The sequence below is a fragment of the Phyllobates terribilis genome, unplaced genomic scaffold, assembly GCF_046119375.1.
Source record: "Phyllobates terribilis strain yellow unplaced genomic scaffold, ASM4611937v1 Scaffold_2__4_contigs__length_985480577, whole genome shotgun sequence".
Lineage (NCBI taxonomy): Eukaryota > Metazoa > Chordata > Amphibia > Anura > Dendrobatidae > Phyllobates > Phyllobates terribilis.
This window is the reverse complement of record NW_027362762.1, coordinates 230,476,025-230,491,906: the sequence shown is the minus strand read 5'-3', so window position 1 is coordinate 230,491,906 and position 15,882 is coordinate 230,476,025.

The window sequence follows — 15,882 nt, the reverse complement described above, 5'->3', positions numbered from 1 at the left end:
ACAGTTATAGGGCATACAGTGATTGTGTAACGGGTCTGGGAGGCGGAACCTCTGGGCTACTATACAAGGGAGCGGTCCTTGTAAGGGAGCGGGTGGCGACCAGGCAGGCAGTCACAGCAGGTGACCGGGACAGTCTCTGGGTGTACGGGCAGGAGGTCACGGCAAGTGATCAGGGCAGTCTCTGGAAGAACGGGCTGGAGGTCACGGCAAGTGACCGGGGCAGTCTCTGGAAGAACGGGCTGGAGGTCACGGCAAGTGACCGGGGCAGTCTCTAGGTAAGGGGTAGGTACGACCTGTGATGGCTGAACCTCCAGGTAGGCTAGCAAGGCAGATGGAGGATGTGTGCTCCCAGTTGAGCAAGCGAGAGTCTCTGGAATAGCAGGTGGTCACAGCACGTGACGGCGGAGCCTCCAGGTAGGCAAGCAGGCAGGTAGCGGAGAAGCGCTCCCAGGTGGGTGGGCAAGAGTCTGGAATAGCTGGTGGTCACAGCACGTGACAGCGGAGCCTCCGGGCAGGCAAGCAGGCAGGTAGCGGAGAAGCGCTCCCAGGTGAGCGGGCAAGCTGGTCCATAGACAGACTGACCGGAGTTGTAAGGCAGACCGTCGGACCTCAGGCAAGCAGGCAGGTAGCTGATGTGCGCTCCCAGGTGAGCGGGCAAGTTGGTCCTTAGACAGACTGACCGGAGTTGTAAGGCAGACCGTCGGACCTCAGGCAGGCAGGCAGGTAACAGGAAATCAGGCAGGATTAGGACAGCAAGCTGGCAGGAATCTGGCAGGTAACTGGCAGGTAACTGGCAACGGGACCTGAGGGCTGAAGCAGAGTAAAACGGTGAAACAACATTGCTCGGGCACCTCCATTTTGGAGGAGGTGCCTTATATATGGTAAAGTCCTCCGGCCATTGGCCGGGGACTCCTTAGGACGGCGCGCGTGGTCCCTTTAAGAGGGAGGGAGGGCGCGCGCACGCGCCCTAAGCACAGTGGCCGGGAAGGAGCGCGCGCTGCCAGCAGAGCGGGAGAGGGACGCCGGGCACGGAGCAGAGCGGTGAGGGGAACAGCGTCCCTGCCTAGCAGAGGGCAGGGACGCCGGCACTACAGAGTGCAATGCCTACCAAAAATTTCGAGCCACTCTAATGCCCCTTGGAAATGACATGGAGGTCAGAGGGCGTTAACTAAACCTTTTTTTTTATTTATACCAACTGGGTCTCCCGTGCACTGTTGGCCTAAGCAGTGAATGGAAGGCTTTCCAAAAATTATGAGGAACTGCAATGCCCCTTACAAGAGCCATGTGTGGCACCCCAGGGGTCTGGTCACCACAGTAATAGAGATATTACGTCGGAGAGCAAGTGGGAAGTTTCCTGGTCAGGATCCCTTAAACATGCAACATCCTCCTGCCCCAGTCCTGGGAGGGGAGAATTCTGCCTTATAAACTGGATCTGGGGCGGGGTTGAGTGAGTCAGAGAACAGTCAGAGTCAGAGTGAGAGAAAGGGAAAGTAACAGCAAGGAGCTCTGTAGGAGCTAGAAGCTAAAGACCAGGGGCTGGAAGCTGAGCAGAGCTTCGCCTGGTAGAAGACAATAGGAACCGGACACAGGAGTCCGAAGCTGTGAGGACTTATATATCCAGCAGCAGAAACCAGCCGGCAGGGGATTTCAGGTCCTCTGGCCATAGAAGCCCGGAGGCTCAGTCACAAGCAAGGGACCAGCACCGCCATCGTGGAGCGGAGGCTAACAGAAGGCCCCAAGTCACCAGCCATACGGGTGAGCACTACACGGTACACTCAGGGACGTGGGCTACTTCTACCCCCTTACAGCAAGGTAGCCAGGAAGAGTGCAGACAGACGGGGAGGCCTACAACTCCACCTGGCCAGGGGAACTCCTGCTTGCTCACAGACTGACCAGGCCTCTTATGCTAGCCAGTACTCCTGGGAGGGTCTACCTTATAATCATCAGTAAAGACCCTGAACTGTACTGCAAAGACTCTGAGTCATTCCTGCTGCGCTCGTGCACCATCAGCCCCATCATCCACACTCACTGCCCTGAGGCTATACTCCTCCCGAGGGGAGTTATCCCATTCTATGCTGCGCACACAACACCAGCCTCAGCGGTCTGCCTCACAGCGGTGGTACTCCCTGACCGCAATCCACGGGTGGCGCAGTCGGACAATTAACCTCAAAACCTAAGAAAGACTGCCACTGGTTTGACCAGCCTGAGCCACGGGACCGGGTCACCGCCACGGAGACTACAGACCCCAGAGACCCGTCACCGGGTATCCCACACACGTGTACACACGGCCCAGGGGACGCGTCACATGCAGTACAGCATATTACAAACATAAGTCCCATTATTGGGGAGTGGGTGTCCCATAGTATTTGCTTATGCCTTGCAAGCAAAAGCTGCCAAAAATTAGGACGGAGCAACTTGCAATGCCCCTTACAAGAGCCATGCAGTACAGCATATTACAAACATAAGTCCCATTATTGGGGAGTGGGTGTCCCATAGTATTTGCTTATGCCTTGCAAGCAAATGCTGCCAAAAATTAGGACGGAGCAACTTGCAATGCCCCTTACAAGAGCCATGCAGTACAGCATATTACAAACATAAGTCCCATTATTGGGGAGTGGGTCTCCCATAGTATTTGCTTATGCTTTCCCAGCAAAAGCTGCCAAAAATTAGGACGGAGCAACTTGCAATGCCCCTTTCAAGAGCCATGCAGTACAACATATTACAAACATAAGTACCATTATTGGGGAGTAGGTGTCCCATGGTATTTGCTTATGCTTTCACAGCAAAAGCTGCCAAAAATTAGGACGGAGGAACTTGCAATGCTGGCACCCTGGTGGTATAGTGGTGATGGAGGCTGAGGATAAGGAGAAGAAGATAAAACAGCCGAAACGAGGAAGCGTATACCCATGTGTGGGTGTGAAGCGGTGCATGTGAATACACCTCCCGAAATAACACAGTGGATTTGACTTTATGTTACTCTGCTGTCATTTGGTGGTGATGAGAAGTCTGGCCCAATCCAGCCCTTGTTCATTTTGATAAGGGTCAGCTTGTCAGCATTGTCAGTTGACAGGCGAGTGCGCTTATCAGTTATAATTCCCCCAGCGGCACTAAAAACACGCTCCGATAACACGCTAGCGGCAGGGCAGGCCAGGACCTCCGAGGCGTACACAGCGAGTTCATTCCAAGTGTCCAGCTTTGATACCCAATAATTAAAAGGCACAGAGGTATCACGGAGGACACTGGTACGATCGGCAAGGTACTCCCTCACCATCTTTTGAAACTTTCCACTCCTTGTGAGAGTACCCCGCGCCTCAGGGCCTGTAAGCTGTTCAGGTGTCAGAAAACTGTCCCAGAACGTTGACAGTGTTCCCCTGCCTCTGCTTGTTTGGAGTTGCATCTCTCTCGCCTGTACGCCTTGGTTGGGCAACGAACTGTGACCTCTGCTGCTAGCGTGTTCAGATGGGAATTTTTTTAAGAGTTCTGCAGCAAGGGCCTTTTGGTATTGCCCCATTTTTGTAGACCTCTCCTCCTAAGGAATAAGATAGTGAAAGTTCTCCTTGTAGCCGGGGTCTACAAGTGTCTCCAACCAGTAATGACTGTCACCCAACATTTTGACAACGCGAGGGTCACGGTTAAGGCAGCGTAACATTAAGTCAGCCATGCGTGCCAGACTGGTAACGGGCAAGATTTCCGTGTCCTCACCAAGATGACGACTGACCATGCTCTCCTCCTCCTCCTCCTCTTCCTCCACCCCCCTGTCCTCAGGCCACCCACGCTGAACCGACGGTATGACACTTGTACAGGTACTACCGTCTACAACGCATGATAGCAGCTCCTGTTCTTCCTCCTCCTCCTCCTCCTCCTCTCCCTCATTGTCCCCCAATGCACGTTGGGATGAGATGAGGCTTTGGCTGTCTGTAATCGCCCGCTATGGCTTGTTGATCCATCTCATCATATTCTGGCTGCAATGCCTCCTCTTTAATTCTCTGCAGAGAGCGTTGCAAAAGACAGACAAGTGGGATGCAGACACTAATGATGGCGTCATCGTCACTCACCATCTTGGTTGCCTCCTCAAAGTTTGTCAGGATGGTACATATGTCAGACATCCAGGTCCACTCCTGAGGTCTTATGTGTGGAGTCTGACCTGAATATTGACGGCCTTGTTGCAGCTGGTACTCCACAACTGCTCTCTTCTGCTCACAAATCCTTTGCAACATGTGGAGGGTAGAGTTCCAACATGTGGGGACATCACACACCAGTCGGTGTGCCGGAAGCTGCAAACGCTGCTGTAACACAGCAAGGGCGGCGGAAGCTGTAGCCGACTTGCGAAAATGAGCTGACAGGCGGCGTACTTTCACGAGCAGATCTGGCAACTCGGGGTACGATTTAAGAAACCGCTGAACCACGAGGTTAAGCACATGAGCCAGGCATGGTACGTGTGTGATCTCACCTCGCCTCACAGCCGCCACTCGGTTACGGCCATTGTCACACGCGACCATGCCGGGATGTAGGTTCAGCGGTCTCAGCCACAGATCTGCCTGCTCTTTCACAGCTGTCCACAACTCACAAGCAGTGTGAGGTTTATCACCTAAGCTTACGAGTTTCAGCACAGCCTGTTGCCGCTTGGCGGAGGCAGTACTGCAATGCTTCCAGCTTGTAACTGATGTGGTGATATCTGAGATGGAGGCTGAACATGAGGAGGAGGAGGAGGATGCGCAGGAGCTGTACACTGTGGGGGCAACTCTGACTGACATAGGGCCCGCAATCCTCGTTGTGGGGTGGATGTGTTCCGTCCTATGGTCCGACTGGGTCCCGGCTTCCACTATGTTTACCCAGTGTGCCGTCAGAGAGATGTACCGTCCCTGGCCACAAGCACTTGTCCACGTGTCCGTTGTCAGGTGGACTCTCCCAGTAACTGCGTTGTTGAGGGCACGGCAGATGCTTAGTGACACGTCCTTGTGTAGTGCGGGGATGGCACACCAGGCAAAATAGTGTCGGCTGGGGACCGAGTACCGAGGGACAGCCACCGCCATAAGATTGCAGAAGGATTCCGTCTCCACCATCCTAAAAGGCAGAATTTCCAATGCAATCAGTCGTGAAATGTGGGAATTTAGGACTGTGGCCTGTGGGGCGTTAGCTGCGAATTTCCGCTTTCATTCAAAGGTCTGGGATACGGACAATTGAACGCTGCGGTGGGACGTGGACGTGGACGTTGATGCTGTTTCTTGAGAAACTGCCATAACAAGTGAAGACTGAGAGGAAGGGGCATCTTTACATGCAGTATGGACAGGGGATTGCCTTGCACACACAACAGGGGTTCTATTGCACGCACAACAATGGAAAAAGCAGTGGTGACACCCGCTGACACTGGTCGTGGACCCTGGGTTTCGCCCCACAAAGTCGGGTGCTTTGCTGCCATGTGCCTGATCATGCTGGTGGTGGTCAGGCTGGTAGTTTTGTCACCCCTGCTGATGCTGGAATGGCAGGTGGAACATATGGCCTTTTTGGGGTTATCAGTAGTGTTGAGCCACCCCCGTAGTGTTCGAGTTCGGTTCGGTTCGTCGAACACCCGTGTGTTCGCCGAACTGTTCGTCGAACTGTTCGTCGAACACCTTCGAACACCGTTAAAACCAATGGCAGGCAAACAAAAACACATAGAAACACATAGAAAACACCTTCAAAGGTGTCCAAAAGCTGACAAACTGCTCAGAAGACATAACTAACACATGGAAAAGTGACAAGTACATATAGTCATGCGAAAATAAAAGAGGTGGAGGAGTAAAAGGAGGGGGAGACACAGATATAGGCATGTCATGCCCTTCTAAAATCCAAAAAGTGAGAAGCCGACACGGCCAGTCCGCTCCTGCCCGTGCCACCTCCGTGTCGCCGGGTTTGTGCCAGAGCCGCGGTGAACCCTGACGGCCAGCCCCCCTCTCCCAATACTGGTGCCTGTCCGCTGGTGGGTCGAGCGAGCCCCCCTGTGGTGGAGGCAGCTCTAAGCTTTTTAATTTAAATTGTCTCTCTAATTTGAATGAATACACTTTAAATCCATTTACAAGGATCTATTGGAGGGCAAGTCTCATGCCAGCAGCCGCGGTAATTCCAGCTCCAGTAGCGTCCACTAAAGCTGCTGCAGTTAAAAAGCTTTTATAAGGATCGAGCTCGGCTGTCCACCGCAAGGCATCCTACTGCCAGTCCCAGCCCCTATGCCTTGGGGTGCCTCCTGATGCTCTTCACTAAGTATCCCATGGTCCCGAAGCATTTCCTTTGAAAAAATTAAGTGTCTAAACTACAGGTGGTGTAGCTTGCTTAACAGCCGGGATAATCCGCTGACTAGCAGACACTGCTACTAGGCACAAAGTATTTCCTGGGCTAGATGCAGTTAAAAATTTGTAATTAGATACTCTCGTTGGATGCTGAGAAAGCATTCCATAGAGTCTCCTGCACGCCATATATGATTCTCTTAAAAAGCTTGGGGTAGGGGTCTAGGGGACCCTTTTATAGCCAAAATCACGGCCCTGTATCGCAATACGTCACCTAGGCTGAAGATAAATGGAACTGTAGCACCCTGAGGGCTCGGTTGCTACAGACGTATTGCACCTCACCCAGAGGTGTGATATCTCACTCTCAGGTAAGGATGGAGTGTGGATCAGGACCCGACACCTGCATGCATTACACCACATTGCCGTGGGGCAGGGCGACCAATATGCCCCTGAGATGGGCACGACAGTCCCTGTCCCTGGCTGGAGTGGGGGGAGGGAACACTGAGGAAGGGGAACCCTGTAGTGCAGGAGCAGGGAGGAAGCAGTTCCTGGGTGCATTGAGAAGGGAGTATAAAAGGTGGGCACCATCTTAGTTCAGTGCAGAGAAGTCTGAGCAGAAGTGGCAGGGAGCAGGGGCTCTGCATGAGCTCTGCTCCGGAGGCGGGCCTAGTAACAGAGGCCCAGGCCTGGAAGAGGGAGAAGGAAGGAAGAGGAGCGGAGAAGGCTCCAGGAACGAGGAATGAAGGGATCCCAGGGGTGCGGACGGGCGAGTCGCCACCGCACGCCCGAATCCACCTGCGTGGAGGGGTCAGGCCAAAGGGGGAGAGTGGTCCCCGAACTAGTGGAGGCAGGAAACGACCCTCAGCTAGAAACCGGAGGCTCTGACATTTTATGTGGCGCAGCCCCTCGCTACACCCGCTAGGAAGGCACCACATAGGGTCAGGGAAACTGGCGCCAAGTTTACCAAGAGGAGGCCCGAGGCAGCCGGACAGAAGTGTTGGTAAGAAAGGCCAGACAATGGACACACAAAGGGGGTCCTGTGAAGTGCTCCAAAGTTATCTGGGAGTTGTCTGAGCCCCTCACCTGGTGAGCACAGTACGACGTGGACAGCCGTTACCTGCTGACGTGGTCTGGATAATAAGAACTGTGAGTAAAGGCCCTGGACTGCATCACTGACTCCGTGTCGTTACTGCTGCTGCCCTGCACCATCACCCCCATCCTCCGCATACACTGCCCTGAAGCTATACTCCTCCCATGGGGAGTTATGCTACGCTCTGCTGCACCCACAACACCAGCCTCAGCGGTCTGCCCTGTAGCGGCGGTTCACTCTGACCGCAATCCACGGGTGGCGTAGTCGGACATTTAAACATCAAAACCACATTAATAGTTCCGCCACTGGTTTGACCGCCCTGAGCCACGGAACCGGGTCGCCGCCACGAAGATTACAACCACCAGCATCCACCAAAAAGGGTCCGGCTCCGGGTGTCCCAAGGCCCAGGGGGTGCGTCAGAACATTTTCATCACCTTTCACAATCACCAATGGGACAAGGCAGGGATGTCCTCTGTCCCCTCTCTTATACATCCTAGTGACGGAGCACCTGCTCTCATCAATTCGCCATAACCCCAATATTAGGTGGATTGAGGTGGGAGGCACCGAGTACAAGTGCTCTCTATTTGCTGATGATGTCCTAGTATATATCACTCAATCACATATATCCATCCCTGCTGTTATGGCTGAAATAGATCACTTTGTTACATGGTAAAATTTTAAAATCAATGCAGCGAAGTCTGAGGCCCTCGATGTCTCCCTCCCCAAATCCATATAGGATTCCATCCAGTCCAACTTTCCCTTTGCCTGGCCCTCACAGGGTATCAAATACTTAGGAATTCCTATTCATAGAGACCTCTCCCATCTATGTTATCTTAATTTTGGGCCCTTTATTGAACAATTCCATACAGACCACGGTTGGCAAGTTAGAACTGTAAGATTCACCACTGGTGTTTTGTGGAAAAGCACATGTACACTGCGTTCCAAATTATTATGCAAAAAGTGTTTAGGAGTGATAAGGGAAGAATTTGTTTGTTTGTCAGTTAAACTCATTGATGGTGATGTGTGTCAGGGCTCTTTATATCACTGTAAGCAATTGCAGACACCTGTGCTAATTAGTTTGGCAGGTGTGTCCAATGAAAGGCAAGACTACTTAAGAAGGCTCTCTCACATTATTAAGCAGCCTTCATTTTCTGCCAAAATGGGAAAGAAAAAGGATGTGTCGGCTGCTGAGAAGCAACAAATTGTGGAGTGTTTAGGTCAAGGCATGACTACAATCAACATTGTGCGATGATCAGGATGAAGTGTCTTGGCAATCAAGAAGTATGTAGCTGATTCACAGTACACACGTGTGCGTGCTGATAAGGGAAAATTGAGGACTCTTTCCTACAGGCAATTACGTCAGGTTAAAAGAGCAGCGGCAAGAAAGCCTTGTCATAGCAGCAGACAAGTTTTTGAAGCTGCTGGTGCCTCCAACGTCCCCCGAACAACAAGATGCAGGGTCCTTCAGAGGTTTGCAGCTGTGCATACGCCATCCTGTCGACCTCCTCTATCCACTTCACACAAGCAGAAACGGCTCCAGTGGGCCAAACATTACATGAAGACTGATTTCAAAACTGTTTTGTTCACGGATGAGTGCCGTGCAGCGCTCGATGGTCCAGATGGATGGAGTGGAGGATGGCTGGTTGATGGACACCCCACGCAAACACGGCTACAGCGCCAACAAGGAGGAGGTGGAGTAATGTTTTGGGCTGGAATCATGGGGAGAGAGATTGTCGGCCTCTTTAGGATTCCTGAAGGCGCTAAAGATGAACTCCATAATGTATGTGGATTTTCTCAAACAGCACTTCCTGCCATGGTTCAAGAAGAAGAACCGTGTATTTCACAGCAAGATCATTTTTCTGCATGATAATGCACCATCTCATGCTGCACATAAAACATCTGCATCTCTGGCTGATATGGGCATAAAAGGGGACAAACTTATGGTGTGACCCCCATGCTCCCCTGACCTCTACCCCATTCAGAACCTTTGGAGCATCATTAAAAGGAGTGTCTATGATGGCGGGAGGCAGTTCACATCTAAGCAACAGCTCTGGGAGGGTATTCTGTCCTCATGCAAAACAATTGAAGCAGAAACCATCCAAAACCTGACAAATTCAATGGACGAGAGAGTTCAGAGGCTCCTTTCGAACAAGGGGTCCTATGTGAAAATGTAACATCACCTACAATAAAGTTTTGAGTTGAAAACTGTTTGATTTCAGTTTCTAACAACCTGCTAATGCTTATAATTTCAAAAATGACCATTTTTTTGGTCTTTATTAAAATGAAAAGGTTGATCGAAAAGTTTGGGGGATCTAAGAGTGTGGCAACCCAGTAGTCATGATTACTTCGAATTCTGACAATATGAGGGTCATGCTGCAGGTAGTGCAGCAAGAAGGCACTTATGTGTCTTGCGCATCTCGGAGCCCCAAAATTATTTTCCGGGCTAGATGCAGCTAAAAATTATTTTTAATTTTAAATCTGGTGGAGCTTATTATAGATGGCCTAATAGGATCAGTGCTGCACACTGCTACAAAGCCCAAAATATTTTCCAGTCAAGATACAGATAAACATGATTAGTAATTTGAAAGCTTAAAATGGTTGGTAGGGTGAATTTAACCAATCATCAAGCTTTTACTCTCCGCAGGATGACACAGGGGTAGAAAAGTCGTTTCGGATCAATGATTTGTTCATCTTTATGAACGTGAGTCTGTCTACATTATCAGTGGAGAGCCGCGTGCGCTTATCTGTCAGCACACCAAGAGCAGCGCTGAACACACGTTCAGACAGAACGCTGGCTGCGGGGCATGACAAGATCTCCAAGGCGTAAGTGGCTAGCTCCGGCCATTTATCCAGATTGGAAGCCCAAAAAGAGCAAGGGTCCAGTGACACAGTCGTGGCTTCAATGTTTACTTGGAGATACTCCTGTACCATCGTCTCTAGGCGTTGACTATGTGTCAGACTTCTTGTCTCCTGTGGCCTTGCAAAGGATGGGCTAAAAAAGTGGTGAAATGATTCCGCAAAATTGATGTTACTAGCAGATACTGTGGTTCTGTTACGGTTTGAGTGCTGAACACTTGACGGTCCCACGGTTGGCAAGTTGGAACTGTGAGATTCACTACGTGCACCACTGGTATTTTGTGGAAAAGCACATGTAAGATTCTGCAACAGTCTCTGCTGATACTCCTGCATGCGTGCATCCCTTTCTATGGCAGGAATAATTTCTGCAAATTTACTTTTGTACCGGGGATCTAACAGTGTGGCAACCCAGTAGTCAGGATTATTTCTAATTCTCACAATTCGAGGGTCATGTTGCAGGTAGTGCAGCAAGAAGGCACTCATGTGTGTTGCGCATCCAGGAGCACCAAGTCCCTGTTGTGTTGGTGGCGAGGTAACAATCATGCTTGCTTCCTCTGTCCTCTCCCCTCAACCTCGCACAACAGAAATGTGATCAAGGTCTCCCTCATCTGATGAGTCTTCCATCAGTTCGTCCTCCACTTCTTCCTGGGCTCCTGCACCTTCCTCACTAGTTTGGCTGCTACCATGCGCCCTGGTAAAACCATCTCCCCCACCCTCACATGCCTGCCACCTTGGTGCTGCCGACCGTCTGGACCTTGCAGATGTTAGCCCTTCCGCATACAACTCCTCCTCCTCTACTTCCTCCACCTCCTCTTGTGCCACCACCTGACTCCGAATTCTGTTTAACATGTGCTCCAGCATGTAAATCACCGGAATAGTCATGCTGATAATGGCATCGTCAGCACTAAACATCTTCGTCGCCATTTCAAAACTGTGCAGAAGGGTGCATAGGTCCCTGATCTGAGACCACTCCTCCAGCGTGATTTGCCCCACCTCTGGATCTCGTTGGCCCAGGCTATACGTCAGAACGTATTGCACCAGGGCTTGTCGGTGCTGCCACAGTCGCTGCAACATGTGCAGAGTTGAATTCCACCGGGTAGGCACATCGCATTTTAGCCGGTGAAGTGGCAGGCCCAACGACTTCTGTAGAGATGTAAGTCGCTGAGCTGCGGGATGCGAACGGTGGAAGTGAGCACACAGCGACCGTGCCCTCTGCAGAAGGCCATCTAGTCTGGGATAGTGGGCTAAAAATTGCTGGACAACCAGGTTCAACACGTGAGCCATACAAGGCACGTGTGTGACATTGCCCCGGCGAAGGGCCGCACCCAGGTTTGCAACATTGTCGCACACGGCCTTCCCTGGTTTCAGGTCCAGTGGAGACAACCATTCATGAAATTGGTTCTCCAGAGCTGACCACAACTCCTCAGCTGTGTGACTCACATTTCCCAGACATTTCAAAGTAAAAACCGCCTGATGACGTTGAGCCCTACTGCCAGCATAGTAAGGAGGCGTGCAGGATCCCTTCTGCGCAGTTAGAAAGCTTGTGGCATGACCAGACAGGCTTTGGGTGCAGGTAGAAGACCGAGAGGAGGTTGAGGAGGCAGAAGCAGTGGAGGAACTTTGACATAAAGAGGATTGACGCACAACTCGTAGGGACGGCAAGACTTGGACAGCAGCCCCTTGTCCTGCTGTCACCATAGTTACCCAGTGCCCAGTCAGCGACATGTAACGCCCCTGTCCATGCCTACTCGTCCAAGTGTCTGTGGTGAAATGCACCCTGTCACACACAGAGTTTCTCAAAGAAGCGGTGATGTTGTGTGCGACATGCTGGTGGAGCGCAGGCACACCTTTCTTTGAGAAGTAGTGCCGATTGGGCATCTCGTACTGGGGTACTGCGACGGACATAAGGTCTCGAAAATCCTCTGTGTCCACCAGGCGGAAAGGCAGCATTTCTGTAGCCAAGAGCTTGCAGATGGTGAAATTCAACCTCTTAGCTTTCTCATGGCTAGGAGGAAATGATCTTTTACTTGTCCACATCTGAGGGACCGAGGGCTGGCTATTGTGCTTAGACGGGGTTGATAAGGGTGTCCCCGGCAAACTGCCGGGCTGTGAGGAAGATGCAGGCGGACATGTTAGGTTGCCTTGATCCAAAGGTGGTGCCATCGATGTCAGACAGCGCTCAACACCAGCTGGTGTTACCACCTCCAAAGAAAATGATGACCTGCCAATCACGCTGGCTGTTGCGGGTAAAGAGGTGGCAGGTCTGCGCCCCAAAACAGGTGTGACTGCTGTCCCTCCAGTCACAGAGGATGAAGAGGCCGCGGATGCACAAGATATGGCAGACGGTGGTTGGCCAGGCCGGCTAGGCCGCATTGTAGCACACTGAGCTTCCCACTGCAACTTATGCTTCATGTCCATGTGCCGGTTCATGCATGAAGTACTCAAACTATGTATTTCTTGGCCTCTACTTAGCTTTTGCTGACAAATGTTACAGATAACACGAGTTGGGTCATCTTTATCGATCTGAAAAAATGCCCAGGCTATGCAAGGCTTAGCACCCATGCGACCTGAAGAGCCACCACGACTTGTGGTGAGAGGCAGAGTTGTGTTTGAGGATGCAGTTGTTGATGTGCTTCCAGTACTACGTCTCTGTCCAGGAAGGCGCAACCTGACCTCGTCGTCACTAGCATCTTCCTCCACCTCCTCTGCTGACCTCATCTCTTGGCTGACTGTGGGTTGACAGTAAGTGGGATCTACAACCTCATCATCATCACCCTGTGTGTTATCACACCCGTCGTCCTCAGAGCCAACCTGTTCCTGCCCTGACAAAAAACTAAAGTTGTCGCTCCAATCAGGTATTTGAGTCTTATCATCGTCTTCCTCATTGTCTCCACCAACAGGAGTTACAGTTTGGGAATGAGGGTCTACATTATGGTCAGAACCTTCTGCGTCTGGTCCTGGATCCGACTCATAAAGATTCTGGGCATCAGTGCAGATCATTTCCTCGTCTGGATTCACAGAAGCGCTGGAGTCGACCTCTGATTCCCAGAGTAAACAGCTCTGCAGACTCAACCATCTGTTCTACCTCATACTCAGACTGGCAGCTGGAGATTTGGGAGCTGTGAGGAAGCAAGTGCGATTTGGGTGACCCGTTGAGGACTGGAGTATTTGTGATGTTGAAGTTGATGTGGAGGAGAGCCCACTTAAAGGAGCACTTGATATCCGTTGAAGCACCTGCTGTTTTTGTGCCTCATCTGGAATTTGTAGCGATTGGCGTGGCCGTAAGAAAGGGATCTTATCACATTGTCCGCTAAAAGAAGTAGACATTTTAGTTTGTCTGGAAGATGGTCTTTCTTCTGCAGATGTTACTGTTGCTTTAACACCTACTCCACGGACACAAACTTTTTTCCCCTTCCCAACACGCCTATTCCCCTTTCCACCAGCAGCAGGCCTTTTTCCACTCATTTTGGTGGTTAACTAATTCACAACTCTGGAGTTGTTTGCACAAAAAAACAAAGGATGGTAACCGAGCAGAGCTGAGTGGCCAAACTGTGGTATTAGGCCAAAACTATTGGCTGGGTTAGATGCAGAAAAAAATTATATTCAATTTGCAACCTGATGGAGGTCAGTATAGATGGACTAATACAACAAGTCCCACACACAGCTAGAAGCCCAATATTTTTTCAGAGGTAGATGCAGAAAAAAATATATTCAGTTTGCAACCTGATGGAGGTCAGTATAGATGGACTAATAAAACAAGTCCCACACACAGCTAGAAGCCCAAATATTTTTTCAGAGGTACTGTAGATGCAGAAAAAAATTATTTTGAATTTGCAACCTGATGGAGGTCAGTATAGATGGACTAATAGAGAAAGTCCGACACACTGCTAGAAGGCCAAATATTTTTTCAGAGCTAGATGCAGAAAAAAATTAGATTCAGTTTGCAACCTGATGGAGGTCAGTATAGATGGATTAATAGAACAAGACCCACACACAGCTAGAAGCCCAATATTTTTTCAGAGGTAGATGCAGAAAAAAATATATTCAGTTTGCAACCTGATGGAGGTCAGTATAGATGGACTAACAGAGAAAGTCCCACACACTACTAGAAGGCCAAATATTTTTTCAGAGCTAGATGCAGAAAAACATTATATTCAGTTTGCAACCTGATGGAGGTCTGTATAGATGGATTAATAGAACAAGACCCACACACAGCTAGAAGCCTAATATTTTTTCAGAGGTAGATGCAGAAAAAAATTTATTCAGTTTGCAACCTGATGGAGGTCAGTATAGATGGACTAATACAACAAGTCCCACACACAGCTAGAAGCCCAAATATTTTTTCAGAGGTACTGTAGATGCAGATAAAAATTATTTTGAATTTGCAACCTGATGGAGGTCAGTATAGATGGACTAATAGAGAAAGTCCGACACACTGCTAGTAGGCCAAATATTTTTTCAGAGGTACTGTAGATGCAGATAAAAATTATTTTTAATTTGCAACCTGATGGAGGTCAGTATAGATGGACTAATAGAGAAAGTCCGACACACTACTAGAAGGCCAAATATTTTTTCAGAGCTAGATGCAGAAAAAAATTATATTCAGTTTGCAACCTGATGGAGGTCAGTATAGATGGACTAATACAACAAGTCCCACACACAGCTAGAAGCCCAATATTTTTTCAGAGGTAGATGCAGAAAAAAATATATTCAGTTTGCAACCTGATGGAGGTCAATATAGATGGACTAATACAACAAGTCCCACACACAGCTAGAAGCCCAATATTTTTTCAGAGGTAGATGCAGAAAAAAATATATTCAGTTTGCAACCTGATGGAGGTCAGTATAGATGGACTAATACAACAAGTCCCACACACAGCTAGAAGCCCAAATATTTTTTCAGAGGTACTGTAGATGCAGATAAAAATTATTTTTAATTTGCAACCTGATGGAGGTCAGTATAGATGGACTAACAGAGAAAGTCCCACACACTACTAGAAGGCCAAATATTTTTTCAGAGCTAGATGCAGAAAAAAATTATATTCAGTTTGCAACCTGATGGAGGTCTGTATAGATGGATTAATAGAACAAGACCCACACACAGCTAGAAGCCCAATATTTTTTCAGAGGTAGATGCAGAAAAAAAATTATTCAGTTTGCAACCTGATGGAGGTCAGTATAGATGGACTAATACAACAAGTCCCACACACAGCTAGAAGCCCAAATATTTTTTCAGAGGTACTGTAGATGCAGATAAAAATTATTTTTAATTTGCAACCTGATGGAGGTCAGTATAGATGGACTAATAGAGAAAGTCCGACACACTACTAGAAGGCCAAATATTTTTTCAGAGCTAGATGCAGAAAAAAATTATATTCAGTTTGCAACCTGATGGAGGTCAGTATAGATGGACTAATACAACAAGTCCCACACACAGCTAGAAGCCCAATATTTTTTCAGAGGTAGATGCAGAAAAAAATATATTCAGTTTGCAACCTGATGGAGGTCAGTATAGATGGACTAATACAACAAGTCCCACACATAGCTAGAAGCCCAATATTTTTTCAGAGGTAGATGCAGAAAAAAATATATTCAGTTTGCAACCTGATGGAGGTCAGTATAGATGGTGTGATGAAAGCCGGCCGGTGGGTGCAGCTCTCTGGCGCCCCCTTA